The sequence below is a fragment of the Dama dama genome, chromosome 13 (assembly GCF_033118175.1).
Source record: "Dama dama isolate Ldn47 chromosome 13, ASM3311817v1, whole genome shotgun sequence".
Classification (NCBI taxonomy): domain Eukaryota; kingdom Metazoa; phylum Chordata; class Mammalia; order Artiodactyla; family Cervidae; genus Dama; species Dama dama.
Window position 1 is genome coordinate 57,621,370 of NC_083693.1, and position 15,878 is coordinate 57,637,247.

At 36.7% G+C, this 15,878-nt stretch overlaps 1 pseudogene; it reads left to right on the forward strand.

Annotated features, from left to right (window-relative positions):
- Window positions 1-14,866: 14,866 nt before the first annotated feature.
- On the forward strand, window positions 14,867-15,576 carry LOC133068456 (S-phase kinase-associated protein 2-like; annotated as a pseudogene).
- Window positions 15,577-15,878: the final 302 nt, after the last annotated feature.

The following is a 15,878-nucleotide window of genomic DNA, read 5'->3' on the forward strand; positions in this document are numbered from 1 at the left end:
ACTAGAGATGTCACGTAGAACGTGATGACTCTAGCTAACACTGTGTATGATACATAGGAAAGTTAAGAGAGTAAATCTTAAAATGGATCCCAAGTAAAAAGTTTTTTCTTCTTCCTTTTCTTTTTATTGTATCTACATGAGAAGACTGTGGTTAGCTGAATCTACTATGGTAATCATTTCACAAAATATGAAAATCAAACCATCATGCTGTATGTCTTAGACTTATACATGATCTGTGACAATTATTTCTCAATAAAACTGAAAAAAAAAAATGGATCAGAAACACTGCTGGACCAAAAAGATGGCAGAGGCTGTAGGGAAAAGGCAGCAAATTTAGAATGACTGGCAGAGACAGAGGTTACTGGGAAAAAAATAAAGAATAACCCACATCTTACAAAAAAAAGGTAGGATTCCAACATGACCTGATTGGGATTTTACTCCGTTATGATACATTTAACTTTAGTTTAAGCCAATTGGTTTATAAGAAATTATAAAAGCATTCCCAAATTAGACCCTAACACTTAAAAATAGGTCAACACATTCAATAGCTTGTAAGGCCAATGAGGGTGCTTGTCTTAATTCCAGCCATATCATCAGTATATAGTATGTTATTGGTACAAAATAAGGGTTCAATAGATATTATTGACAGAAAGAAGGAAGGAGGGGATTAAGAAAAGGCAGGAGGGAGAGAGGAAAAGAGAAGGTGTGAAAGACTTAGAAACCTTCTAAAAACGTAATGTAAAATGCGAGGCTGGATGAAGCACAAGCTGGGATCAAGATTTCTGGGAGAAATATCAATAATCTTAGACATGCAGATGATACCACCCTTATGGCAGAAAGTGAAGAGGAACTAAAAAACCTCTTGGTGAAAGTGAAAGAGGAGTGTGAAAAACCTGACTTAAAACTCAACATTCAAACAACTAAGATCATGGCATCCAGTCCCATCACTTCGTGGCAAATAGATGGGGAAAGAGTGGAAACAGTGACAGACTTTATTTTTTTGGGCTCCAAAATTGCTGCTGATGGGACTGCAGCCATGAATTTAAAAGACCCTTGCTCCTTGGAAGAAAAGCTATGACCAACCTAGACAACATATTAAAAAGCAGAGACATTACTTTGCCAACAAAGGTCCGTCTAGTCAAAGCCATGGTTTTCCCAGTAGTCATGTATGGATATGAGAGTTGGACTATGAAGAAAGCTGAGCACTGAAGAACTGATGCTTTTGAACTATGGTGTTGGTGAAGACTCTTGAGAGTCCCTTGGACTGCAAGGAGATCCAACCAGACAATCCTGAAGGAGATCAGCCCTGGATGTTCATTGGAAGGACTGATGCTGAAGCTGAAACTCCAATACTTTGGCCATCTGATGCGAAGAACTGACTCATTGGTAAAGACCCTGATGCTAGGAAAGATTGAAGGCAGGAACAGAAGGGGATGGCAGAGGACGAGATGGTTGGATGGCATCACTGACTCTATGGACATGTAAGCTCTGGGAGTTGGTGATGGACAGGGAAGCCTGGCATGCTGCAGTCCATGGGGTTGCAGAGTCGAACACGATTTAGCAACTGAACTGAACTGAAAAACATGATAACATTTAGAAACTAAAGCTAGATTTTGAAATTTGTAACATAGCTTTTCACCTGCAGATTTATATATAATTTTAGCACAAAAGATAAAGATCACAATTTTGATCCACCTGTTCCTGTTAAAATAATTATTTTACTGAGGGGAAAAATGAATGCACTAAAAGCAAACTAAAGTGTCATCTGGGAATACTGAGTGAGGCTCATAATATGCAACAATAACTAAAAATTCAAAGGCCAGATGGCTTATAGCAAGGAAGATAAAATAGTTGTTATAGGGATTAGATGAAAATCAACAGAACATTATAGCCAAAAGCCACAAAATTGATAGCAACAGCACATAGAGGGGAAAAATATTTATTTAAATGTTGAAAGTTTGGATTCCAAAATAGGCTACACTTTATTTAGTTTCCAAATAATCTATTTTATTCTAATTTAAGTAAATTATGTTTATTGGTTATCTATTAACATGTCAGGAACCCTATTTGAAAAAAAAAACAAAATTTGCTAATGACTACAAATATATCCGGAAAATGAGCTAGAACTCAGAAGTATTATGGTAAAAGTAAAAATTAGCCACTTTGACACAGAAGCAACAAGAATTCAAGTTGCAGCTGGTGTTGTGGGATGTCCTGGGATATGATTTAATGCATAAATGAATGTACTTTGGATAGATAATGAAAAACTTGTCTCAAGAGGGATTGTATCTATAAAATTTAGAATTACAAGACAAAGGCAAAAACACTGGCTCAGAATTGAGTGATCTAAGGTCAAAATCTGCCTATGACTCTGGTGGAATTAGGAAACCAGACTTCATCAAAACCACACAGTAGAGATCGCTGCAACTTTAATAATATTTATTAATGATATAGTTGTGAGTATTCAACATATTCTCAATGAGATATTTGAACCTGGAACAATATGAGGTGCCATATAAGGAAGTAATAACTGTCAGAGTCATTACCATTGCTGTACTTGAATTAGGAATTTTCTTATATTGATAAACTGTGCAGATAAAAAGGGGGATAACAGCAGGAGTGAAGGTGAAAGAGTGTGCATGTAGAAAATTGTGTAGTAAGGCTAACTGGATGGGCTTCCTAGGTGGGTCAGTGGTAAAGAACCTGCCTGCCATTGCAGGATTTGCCAGAGATGCAAATTCAACCCCTGGGTTAGGAAGATCCCCTGGAGGAGGAAATGACAACCCACTCCAGTATTCTTGCGTGGAGAATTCCATGGTCAGAGGAGCCTGGTGGGCTAGAGTCCATGCGGTTGCAAAGAGTTATACATGACTGAGTGATGGAACGCACACACACACACAGAAGGCTAACTGGTGACAGATTTCCACTGAACTGTTTAGACCCAGTAAAAATTGTTTTCTGTGGGGGAAAAGTATTTCAGTGCCAGACCCCTGAGAAGAAAAAACATCTTGACTTTCAACACACCAAAGTTTCCCATATAATGTTCTATTAACTTCCTTCCTTTGTGGTTGACATCTTAACACAAAGATATTATTGAACAGATATCACAGAATCCTTACAGACAAGATAAACTTGTACTAGACATCTAGCTTTTATACTAAGTCTCTCAAAATAGTAATTATTGGGGCTGTTCTACCATGGGAGATGATTTGTTTTTACTTCCTGCTAGAGCTGTCGGCTTACATCTTGTCAACCTATGCTGTGTAGGTGTATGTACATCTATATGGAAAGGTATGGAAATTTTTTAATCTGTTACAGAAAAATTCTGAACCCATTTGTGAGTTAAGTGTGCATTCCTGACATTAAATTTAAAATGTAAATAATTATTTCATTTTTTTTAACTGATGGTTTTCCCTTCTGTGGCAGTGGTGGTCTTCGGCCACACAATACAGGAGACATCAGAGACCATGGCCATAGCAGAAGGCCACACACTTCAAATTTATGCTCTCGAGTAGTTTGTATGCCATTTGTCTTTTTGACTGAACAGTGCACGCTGGCACAGTATTAGATTCTGTGAGCACATCAAAGAGATATAAGATATTATTCTTGTCCCTCAGGCCTGAGTTGTTTTACTGCACTTTTCTCAAATGAAAACATAATGAAACCCCTGAATTGGTTAACTTTAGGGGAAGAGTAGCATGCTTTTCTTTTCTTAGGATCTCACAAAAGATTTCAGCTCACTTATTCCCTTCAGATAGAAGGATTGAACGGCCTGCATATGGATTTAGGGGGAGAAAGCAGTTTGAGCAAGGTGGGGGCATCTCAGCACTTCACTGAGAAGAGTGAAGTGATTCCAGATAAGGTGTTGAAAGCCTGTAAAACTCACCTACGACAAAGGCAAGAGCACCTTTATTTGTGATTTCTAGCCCGCAGTTCTGTGGCATAGATTCCTGATGCATTTTTATAGATTTTATTGGCTACCTTTAAATGCTTTCTTGAGAGTTCCTTTTCATACTTTCATAATTTGCTGAAACTGTCTAAGGCAGAGGACAAGTTTGGGATGTGATGAGGGATGGGGTGGGGTCCTACACTTATTTTACATGCTGTGAGCCAAGCTGAATGATTTTTAAGGTATCATGTCACAGATACATATCAAGATAGTGATTCTGGGTTTCGCAAAATGGAAAGAAGATAAACTGCCTGCATATTAGCATAGAAGGAAATATGGAGTCTATTTCTAATCAGGGAATACTTTGTCAATATGCATATTAGCATTATGAGTATATTAAAACACTGGAGGGATTTTAAAGTAGGGGCAGACAATAGGCATTTATTCGCTAAGTTATACTCAGTATTCAACAAGGAGAAAAAGAGAAGATGAGTCTGGAAGTATGGATGGGAAAAACTGAGGAAATTTACTGTTTTACTAAAACTATTATCATAAGGGATCAGGAGCAAGGAGGAAAATTAGCAATCAGGTGGGTGTAGACTCTTGAGGGAGGCAAAATTGTAGTCTGTAAGGGAGTATGTAAATATAATGTAAACATAGAATATTTTCACTTAATGGCATTTTCTGATTTTCAAAATTCAGCTTTGGCACCTGACTATGATCTGAGGTTTTATTTTTATTTCTTTCATCACTCACATTTTAATTTTCAAAGTTTTAGTGATTGAAGCATAACTTGATAAAATATTTTCTGAGGCCTCACAGTCAGAAGTTGAAGCCACAAGCTTCTGCAATCTTCAATAATTTTATGCTAAGTACTTGGGAACATGAGCTCTTCATTTGAATTAAGGATGGAGATGTTTCTGGGAATAAAGAGCCACTTGTTATTGGTCTCCTGGCCAAAATCAAACCAAATGGACTGTGAAATGATTGTGTTCATAAAAAGGCATGTAATAAAGGCCAGTGTGAGTATAATAGGAAATTTTCACTATCTACAGAATCAGTAGAAATGTTATGTTAATAAATCTGGTATACTGGATTGTTTTTTTTAACTCTATATATGCCTTAAATGACCATGTTATTGTATCTTTAGACTTGAAGTTGAACAGAGCTCTGCAATAATGTTTCATTCCTGAAAATAAAATGAGTCCTTTCCCTCTTTTCCTGTAGAAATGCTTTAAGCTTATATGTATTCACTAGATTTTTAATATTGTATTATTCCCTGTTTAGAGCTTTTATTCAGGAAAATGTAAGCTTAAGATGTTCATTTATTGGGCAATTTAGTTGAGGACAAGTTATACTTGGAGTATTTTAAAATAGAAAATGACTCCTAGCCCTCTTGTTCCCTTCATTAGACTGGAGGGGAAAAAAAGAACTAAAAATTATCCAGATTTCACAGACACATTTTTAAAAATTTTATGCAACAGATTCTTTATAACATTAGAAAATGTGTTCCAAGCAAGAGCTATTGGAATGGAATTTTCAAAGTCTTAAGGTTTAGAACACATACTTAATACTGTCACAATTCATGGTGAAGTGAGCTAATAAATGCTTTGTGTATCACAAGTGCACATAAATTGAGCATTTGTTGCCTCTACCCAGTTTATAATATAAGAAGGGAAAAGGGCCTGCTCTAGGGTAAATGCTAAAGAAATGGTCTGAACCATTGTAACTTTTTGATTATTGGAATTACCAGGCTGGGTTTATTTATCTTCTCTATTAGCTGCATTTCCTCTCATCAGTATCACCCATCACCCTACTCCCAACCCATCTGATGCCCTTAAACAAATTCTTAATTGGGCAGCACATTGAATTATCTTATTGTATTATATTCCATTATCTTCCAGAGAATGTTCATGAGCATAGAGTTGATATTAAAAGTTCTGATTCCTACTTCTAAAACTATGCATTCTATTCCTAGGTGGATTTATTGTGAAGTTAATAGAAAGCTTAAGCTTCAGATTCCTTTGCTTCTCATGAGAGGGGTTTTAGTAATACATTCATATGGTTGAACACTTCTGTAAATTTTCAGAAATGAAGCATTTTATTTTTTAAAATGAAGTATAGTTAATTTACAGTGCTGTGTTAGCTTCAGGTGTATTTTGAGCAAACTGATTGGAATATATACATATTCTTTAGAAATAAAGTATTTTAAGTGCGATTAGTTAGGCCCCACAATCTTTGAAGGGCTTCCCTGATGGCTCAGCAGTAAGAGAATCCACCTGCAGTGCAGGAGATGTGGGAGATGCAGGTTCAGTCCCTGGGTCAGGAAGATCCCTTGACAGAGGAAATGGCAACCCACTCCAGTATTCTTGCCTGGAAAATCCCACGGAGAGAGAAGCCTGGAAGGCTCGTCCATAGGGTTGTAAGGAGTTGGACACGACTGAGCACACAGCACACCATCTTTTATAACACTGACTTCCTGCTTATTACACTTTTTCTTTACTCAGATGTATTGGAATGGGATGTTTGGGTTGTAGCCAAAGAGATGATGAGCTTAGTGGAATATATTGACGGTTTATGGTCCTTTTCATTTACTATTCGTTTATTTATTTCTTGCTATCCTGGTGCAGGGATGGTGTCCAGAAACACTTTCACTGTGCTGATTTGCCTGACTTGTGAGCCTAAAGTTTAGAGCCAGGAGTCTCACTGTATTGTGTACATGTTCTATATCCCTGGGTAATGAAAGTATATGCACAGTAGAAGAGAAACTAATATTGAGCTATATAGCAGCAAAAGGGTACCCATTTCCAATAACTGGCACACTGGCTAATGAATGTTTTCAATTCAAAGAATATTTAAGATTAGCCACTGCACAATAAAACTTGAAATACTGTGAAGCTGTATAATTTATATATGAAAGAAATTTGAGAGTTTCCCAAATTTGACAATAATCATAAATATTTAAATATTATTATCATGAATAAACTATGAAGTAGAAACATTTTAAGTTGTCAGTATTGAAAATTAAAATAAAAATTCAATATTATGAGAATAAATTTTGATCCCAACTATGCTGGAGGAAAGAGTTTCATATCTCAGATGTTGTTTGCTTTTTATTCTATTTAATATAGAAAGATGAGAGGTTGTTATAATTACAATAAATGGTAGTAAGGGTTGAAAGAATGGTTGTAAGTCCGTAATAAATGGTTTCTAAGAGGAAGGTGTCTTGTTTGCTGAGAAACAGAGAAGTCTCCATTTTCACGTGTTACTTAGAAGTGATTCTTTTCTAGGAAATGTGAGGTCAAAAAGACTAACACTAACTTTCATGTCAGGAGAAGCAGGCATTGATCCTAGTTGGATTATGAAAGAATATTTGAAAGTGAAAATTATGATGAAAGAAAAACAAATTGTGTAGTGAAAAAATTGTACAAACAACACTTAGGAGTAACAGGAGAAAAATTAAAGAATAAAGATTCAGGGAAGTAATTGAAAATAAAAATATTTCTTACTTCAGGAAGAAGCCAAATTGAAGTGAGATATAAAGCAAGGTAGACAAGAAAAGAAAAATTAGTGATAGTAGCAATTTGAGCAACTTTGGACATTAATGCAGAAGCCGGAAAAATTAGAAAGACAGCACTTAAAGCAACAGGATTTCTAAGCACTGCAGAATCTCTGTTACTGTGAGATGTATCAAAACTTTTTAATAAATCCACATACCTATGATCACTTAATCTATGCAAAGGAAGCAAGATACAATATATTAAAAACAGTTTTTTTCAGCAAATGGTGTTGGGAAGACTGGACAACCATATGGAAATCAATGAATTTAGAATATTCCCTTATACTATGTACAAAAATAAACTAAGCCAATGGTTTAAAGACCTAAATTTAAGACATGATAGCATAAAACTCCTAGAAGAGAATATAGGCAAAAAATTCTTGGATATAAATCATAACAATATTTTCTTAGATCAGTTTCTGAAGGCCAAAAATAAAAAGCAAAAATAAGCAGTTGTGACCTAATCAAACTCAGAAGTTTTTGTAGAGCAAAAGAAACCATCAACAAAATGAAAAGACAGCCTATGGAATGGGAGAAAATATTTGCAAATAATGCTACAAATAAGGGGTTAACATCCAAAATATACAAAGAGGTCTTAAAACTCAATATCAAAAAAGCAAACAACCCAACTGAAAAATGGGAAGAAGACCTAAACAGACACTTCTCCAAAAAGACAGATGACCCACAGGCAGATGAAAAGGTGCTCAACATTGTTATTTATTAGAGAAAAGCAAATCAAAGTTACCATGAGGTTTTACCTTGCACCTGTCAGAATGGCTGTCATCAAAAAGTCTACAAAAAATAAATTCTGAAGAGGGTATGGAGAAAAGGGAACCCTCTACACTGTTGGTGGGAATGGAAAACAGTACAGAGGGTCCTTAAAAAAATAAAAATAAAAAATAGAGCTGTGAGAGCTGTGATATGATTTAACAGTCCAGCTCATGGGCACATGGCCAGAAAAAAATCATAACTCAAAGAGATACATGAACCCCAATGTACATTGAGCACCATTTACAACAGTCAGGACAGGGAAGCAACCTAAGTGTCCACTGACAAAGGAATGGATAAAGAAGATGTGGTACCTATATACAGTGGAATATTACTCAGCCATGGAAAAGAATGAAATAACATCGTTTGCAGCAACGTGGGTGAACTTAAGAGACTGTCATACTGAGTGAAGTAAGTCTGACACAGCTCTCTGATATCACTTGTGGAGTGATATCTCAAATATCTGATATCACTTGTGGAGTCTAAAAGAAAGGGTGGAAGTAAACTTATTTACAAAACCGAAGTAGAGTCACGTAGGTAAACAGCTTATGGTTCCAGGGAAATGAGAGGGGAGGGATAAATTGGGAGATTGGGATTGACATATACATGCCATTAGATATAAAACAGGAAACAAGAAGCTGCTATAGGGAACTCTACTCAATACTCTGTAATGACCTAGATGGGAAAAGAATCTTGAAAATAAGAGTGAATATATGTATCTGTATAACTGACTCACTTTGTTGAATACCTGAAACTAATAGAACATTGTAAGTCAAATTTACCCCAAGAAAATTTTTTAAAAATTAAAAAAGGATACATCAACCCCAATGTTCATAGCAGCACTATTTATAATAGCCAAGATATGGAAACAACCCAAGTGCCACGTATACACAAATGGTTTAAGAATATGCAGTATATTTACCTATATACCTGTCATAGTGGATTAAGACCCATCCTAATGACTAACTTGATTAGACTTTAATTCTAAATAAGGCTACATTCATTCACAGGTTCCAGGTGGTAGGACTTTAACATATCTTTTTGAGGGACAGAGATTCTTTGTGACATTGTATTCCTATCTTAGAAAATGGAGTGCCAACTTATTCATTTATTTCACCATTGTAAATGAAGCCTCCTATTATATCTTGTAACATTTTTGTATGTATGAAGCTTTTTGAGTCTTGTGTGCTGTTATATAACTTGCCATTTATAAAATTCTCTACCTAGCTGTGGCAAAATGAAAGTACAATTTGTAAGTTTGAACTGTCCGATTGTTGCAATAAATTATTTTACTTTGTCCTTTGCGATCGTAATATCTATCTTCCTTTCTTTTGTCTAATTGCACTGGTGGGTACCTTCAACACAGTGTTAAACATCAGTGGAAAAATTGGGTAGCTTTTCATTTTTTCCTGACTTTTTTTTAATTAAGATACTAGATTTTGAGTTAAGAGGTGTGTGTGTGTGTGTGTGTGTGTGTGTGTGTGTGTGTGTGTAATACTTGTACATGAACATCTCTCTAGTTTTCTTTATCAGGTTTTGAGAACTATGTTACATACATTTCATAAAAGTAAGTATGAATGTTTTCCTCTGTTTTCTATGATCTAGACCAATTTAAATTTTATTTTATATGTAAGCATTTCTTAATGATAATTGCTATAAAATCACATGGGCCTGATGTTGGGAGAGCTCTTTAATCTCTTACTAGCTATTCTATTGTCTTTATTCAGTCTAAGCCTTTTGTCTCTACTGGAGTCAATTTTGAAAGGTAGTTTTCTACCTTTCAAAAATATCTGTTTCTTCTCTCTTCAACTTTATTTATAAAATTATATAAAATACAAAATGTATTTCCATCTTAACATTAAGTCTTTCAAGTCATCTGAATATTGGATGGTCTTCCATTTATTTAGTTCTCTTAAAATTATGTTCAACAATGTTTTGTAGATTTTAATACACACATCTTATACTTCTTTAAATTTAATCCTAAGTATTTTGTTATGTTTGCTGCTACTGTGAATGAAATTGCTTTCTTAATTGCATTTTGATTGGTCTACTGCTAGAGCATAGAAATTAAATGATTTTGTATATAGATCTCATATCCTACACCTTTGCTAAATTTATTAATTAGTTCTAGGATTATTTTTTTCTATATTACTCAAGATTTTCTGTGTGCAAGAGCACATCATCTATGAATAGGTTTGCTTCTTCCCTTCCAATCTGAATGCCTTTTATTTCTCTTTTGTCTAATTGCTATGGCTAGAACATCCAAGTGAGAGTGGGTATCTTGTTCCTAACTTTAAAGGGAAATTATTCAATCTTTTACCATGAAATATAGTGATAGTTGTGGGTTTTTCAAGATAGCAAGTATCAGGGTGAGGAAGTCATTTTATTTTCTATCCAGTCTTGCATTCCAGGAAAAAGTTCTGCTTGGTCATGGTGAATAATCTTTTTGTTGGATTTGGTTTCTCATTAGTATTTTGTTGAACTTTTGGTCTGTAGCCTTCTTGTGACATCTTTGTCTAGTTTGAGTATCAGTGTAATACTAACTACTGAACAAGTAAGTGTTACTTCTATTTTTTAGAAGACTTTAAGTAGGATTGGTTCCTCTCTAAAGTTTTGAGAGAATTCACCAGTAAAGTCATCTGGGTGTGGGCTTTTATTTGGGATGGTTTTGTATTAGTGTTCTTTTGCTGCTGTAGTCACAAATGTAATGGCTTAAAGAACACAAATATATTATTTTACAATTCTATAGGTTAGAAATCCAGCATATGTCTAAAATCACCATGAGCTAAAATCAAGGTGTTGGCAGTAGTCCCTATATGAGTAGAGCTTTAGAAATGCTGTTCTTAGGAAAGGATCAGTATCAAAAATTTTCAATGAAGAAATTCTTTAAAATAGCACATGTTATACATATGTCAACTTTAAATCTCACACTGTTTATCATGGTTCGTGTTAGTTATTGGCATATATCCATTTTACAGCCAAATTTTGAGTAGCATTTGAAGTGAAACACTGATTGGCATAAATCTTATCACATAGTTGCACTGAAAAGACCTAATTAATAAATTTAGTATGGAAACTATATAGAAAAAATACAGAATTTTGAGTCATAGTAGACTCAATTTAGGTCTTGACCTATTCTGTGATATTTTTATGAACTCAGATTCCCAAACCTTTCTGTAATTCAGAATTTCTGTTTATAAAAAATCTCTGTTTATAAAACAGAATCTCTGTTTATAGAGCTGCTGTGAGGGTATTATGTCAACAATTAGTAGAGCGCCTGAATGCAGTACATGCCCAGTAAATGATAGCTTTTGGATGTTACTAGCTGAAGGAAACTTTGGGTGGAGGAGCCTGGTAGGCTGCAGTCCATGGGGTCGCGAAGAGTCGGACACAACTGAGAGACTTCACTTTCACTTTTTACTTTCATGCATTGGAGAAGGAAATGGCAACCCACTCCAGTGTTCTTGCCTGGAGAATCCCAGGGGTGGGGGAGCCTGGTGGGCTGCGGTCTATGGGGTCGCACAGAGTCGGACACGACTGAAGCGACTTAGCAGCAGCTAAAGGAACCTTTCTTTCCCAGCACAGGATGATATCAACCTTTCTTTGTATCTGGATTTCCAAACCATCAACCTGCTTAGTGATGCTTACTTTAGCATCCATTGAGAGGCACATGTGCGTAACTGCTTCTCAAACTCTTGAGTTCTTTTTCCGAGTCATTGCTCATGTTCACCTACGTATTTACCTTCCTCACTCACTCTGAAAACTTGTAGACTACCTGATTCTAAGAACTTACAAGTTTCACTAGGCAGAAAATAATTTATTTTTTTTTCAGGATTGATTGATAGTTTTTTTTTTTTCTTTATTATGCATCCCTTTTCTCTCTGTGGTTTCTTTTATTAATGAGAACATAGTGGCAATTGTAGGTGATTTACCATTACTGCTGCTGCTGCTAAGTTGCGTCAGTCGTGTCCAACTCTGTGCGACCCCATAGATGGCAGCCCACCAGGCTCCCCCGTCCCTGGGATTCTCCAGGCAAGAACACTGGAGTGGATTGCCATTTCCTTCTCCAATGCATGAAAGAAAAAATGAAAGTGAAATCACTCAGTCGTGTCTGACTCTTAGCGACCCCATGGACTGCAGCCTCCCAGGCTCCTGACCGTCCATGGGATTTTTCAGGCAAGAGTATTACTATGCATTCCTAAATTACTTCATAGGTCTGGTAGATTAGCCTTGGTCTTCTATGCTTATGTCTTCTGATGGTCTTGCTACACATTCAAAAGTTGATACATTTGTCATTTTCAGTGACAATTTCCCCTTCCTATTTTCTGATTCTCCCTTGAGCATAATTTTTCAGTAGCAAGTTTCCTGTTTTTCATTGTAGCAGTCAGAGGGACCTATGCTTTTTTCCATCAACTTTCTGGTAGAAAGAGTGTGGAGTGTGTGCACTTAATCTGGGCTTGATTTTAGGAACAACTGTGTCCAGAACAGAATTTGCAGCAACTGAGGCAAAATCAAAGTGATGGCTAAAGTCCACTCATTTGTGGACTCAGTGTATGCCAGGGAGAGGTGGAAGCATTGTTCTGGTAGTTTTGCTTTTGGCCTTCTAGAGCTGCTTTGCTTTTTGGCCATTTTCCAAAATGTTTCTTTTTTTTACCTAATATATCAATAGTTGGTCTCCCCTTAATGTAACAAAGAATCCCATTAGATGAAAAGCTTTCTGCATAATCTGGCCCTATTCTTCTTGATAGCTTCATCACCTCACTTGCCATTCCTAACTAACTACTTTGTTACAGTTGCACTGAATTTCATGCTACTTTATAAATAGTAAGCTCACATTTTCAGTAACATCTGTATTGGCTTTCTGTTATTGCCATAACAAATTATGAAAAATTTAATGGCTTAATCTGCACAAAATTTTATATTACAATTCTGTAAATTACAAATCTAATCCAGGTATCACTGTGCTAAAATAAAGACATAAACAGGGCTATTCTCCTTTCTGTCTTCTCTGAGGCATGGTATATTTACTTGCTTATTTGAGTCGTTGGGGGAACTTAGTCCCTTGTGGTTTCAGCACTGTGGTCCCTTTTTCTTACTGGCTATAAACTAAGGGTCATTCTCAGCTTCTACAGGCCACAGAATACTTATTTCATTCATCTACAAAGCCAGTAATGGTAGTTCAAGTCCTTCTCATCTATCTGAGTCCTCTTTCATCATCACATCTTTCTTTGACCGCAGCCAGGAAATAATTTTCCTGGAGAAATTATACTGTTAAATATATACGTATATATGTGAAGGAAGGACAGTTTGCTTCTCATAGGTTCCAGTGAAGGTGTAGTCACTCAGTCATGTCTGACTCTTTGCGACCCCATGGACTACAACCTTCCTTTATGTATATATATGTATTTATATATATATGTATGTATGTATTTACTATATATATATGTATTTACAGTATAATTTCTCCATCTCAGATTCCATATTCTTAATCATATCTGTAAAGTCTCTAGTGTGTATAAAGTAACATATTCACAAGCTCCAGGCATTAGAACATGGATATCTTGAGGGAATATTATTCTACCTACTATGGTCTACCTTCTGGCTCCAAAAGATTCACATTCTTCCCATATAAAAACTATATACAACACATCCCAATATCCTCAAAAGTCTTAATGCATTATAGCATCAACTTAAAGGCCAAAGTCTTATCTGTACCTCATAAAGTAAAAAATCCATGTATCATCATCTGTATTATCTAAATTAGACATATTTTAGATGCTCTGATAATCTCTTCCTGGTACAATTTCTCTCCATCTATGGTCATGGGAAACTAAAGAACAAAGATCTGCTGCCATAATACATGGTGAGACAGGAATAGGTTAATATTTTCATATATGTGGTTCATAAATGGATAAAATGGAAGGAAAAAAGTACTCACCAGTCCCAAGAACTTTTGAAACTCAGCCTGGCAAACTCCACTAGATTTCAAGAGCTGGGGATAATGCTGTATGTTTCATCATTCTACTGTCTAGGCTCTAGCATCTCCCATCTGAGTCATTGTTTTCTCATGAAAAATATCGTGTTTGCACCTGGGTAGTTTTATCAGTCTGTTTCCTGCCATTAATATTTGGAGCATGAGAGGGTACACAGCTACACCCTTCTTTCATTTTCTACTCTCTTTGTCCTTTTCAGTCCAAGTTGGTGGTGTTTCTTCTTGCATAAAGTACTTGAAACCTTGTGAATCTTCTATTTATGCCACAGAGATTCCTGTCCAGGAGCTCTGCAGGATTAGGCTGGAACGGGCCACACCTGCTTTCCATAGCGATCTGATGACAGTGGCCCTGGGCTGTGTGTTTCTTAGGACTCTCTTCCAGACCTGCTGCTCTTAGCAATCTTTTTCCTGTCTGTGCCTCCCTGAGCTCCTGAAAGTCTCCAGTGTTTGTAAGAGATGATATCATCTAGCGACTCTCACTGTGAGGACACAGGAGTCCCTGCCCTTCCGTTCACAGGGGTGCTGGAAATAAAGACACTCCAGGTTTGACGAGTCTCTCTGGTAGACTGGAGACCTCGTGGGAAGAAACCTCTACCCAGATGTGGTTGGTCGGCTGCTGTCCCGAGGGGTGTTTGCTTTCTGCTGTCCGCGATCATTTATGGATCAACCGTTAGTTGAACATTTCAGCCCTTTTGGTCTACAGCACCTGGGCCTGTAGAACTCCATGATCGATGTATCTACCTACACAGCCTTCTGTCTTACTGCGCCAAGTTGCTGAATCTCAGCCTGGAAGGCCTCCGGCTTTTGGATCCCATTCTCGATAATCTTGCTCTGAACACAGATTTACTGCGACTAAACCTTTCGGGTGTTCTGGATTCTCTGAATCTGTCCTGAAGACTTTGCTGAGCAGCTGTTCCAGACTGGATGAGCTGAACCTCTCTTGGTGCTGTGACTTTGAATCTCAGTGAATATCGAAAGAATCTGCAGAGATCAGATGTCTCTACCTTAGTTGTAAGATGTCCCAATCTTGTCCACCTAGACTTTAGTGATAGTGTCATGCTGAAAAATGACTGCCTTCCAGAATTTTAACAACTCAACTACCTCCAACACCTACCACTCAGTTGGTGCTTTAACATAATACCTGAAACTTTACTTGAATTTGGAGAAATTCCTGGATTAAAAACACTACAAGTCTTTGGAATTGTGTCAGATGGTACTCTTCAACTGTTAAAGGAAGCCCTCCCTCATCTACAGGTTAATTGCTCTCATTTCGCCACCATCACCAGGTTGACCACTGGCAACAAGAAGAACCAAGAGACATGGGGCATCAAATGCCAACTGTCACTGAAGAAGCCCAGTTGTCTATGAAGCCTCTATTGCAAGATGGTGTCTTCTCTTTTCTTTGAACAGGGCAAGTAGGCAGGAAGCCCAATTGTGAAGAGCTCAGCTATCTTTATTCTTGGTTTTCCATTGCCTTCTTTACAAGTATGTTAGAGACCATTGGAGAGAGAAAACTATGAAATGTTGCTTTTTAGAAATGACTAGGAAAGCTTTTGTCACTGCTATACCCTGAAGAGCCTAAGCTCTATGCTTTTTGAAGTTTTAGGGAGAGTGAGCCTATAATTTCAAGATACCTTAAATAGCAAAATTTGAACCACATCTTCAGGTGC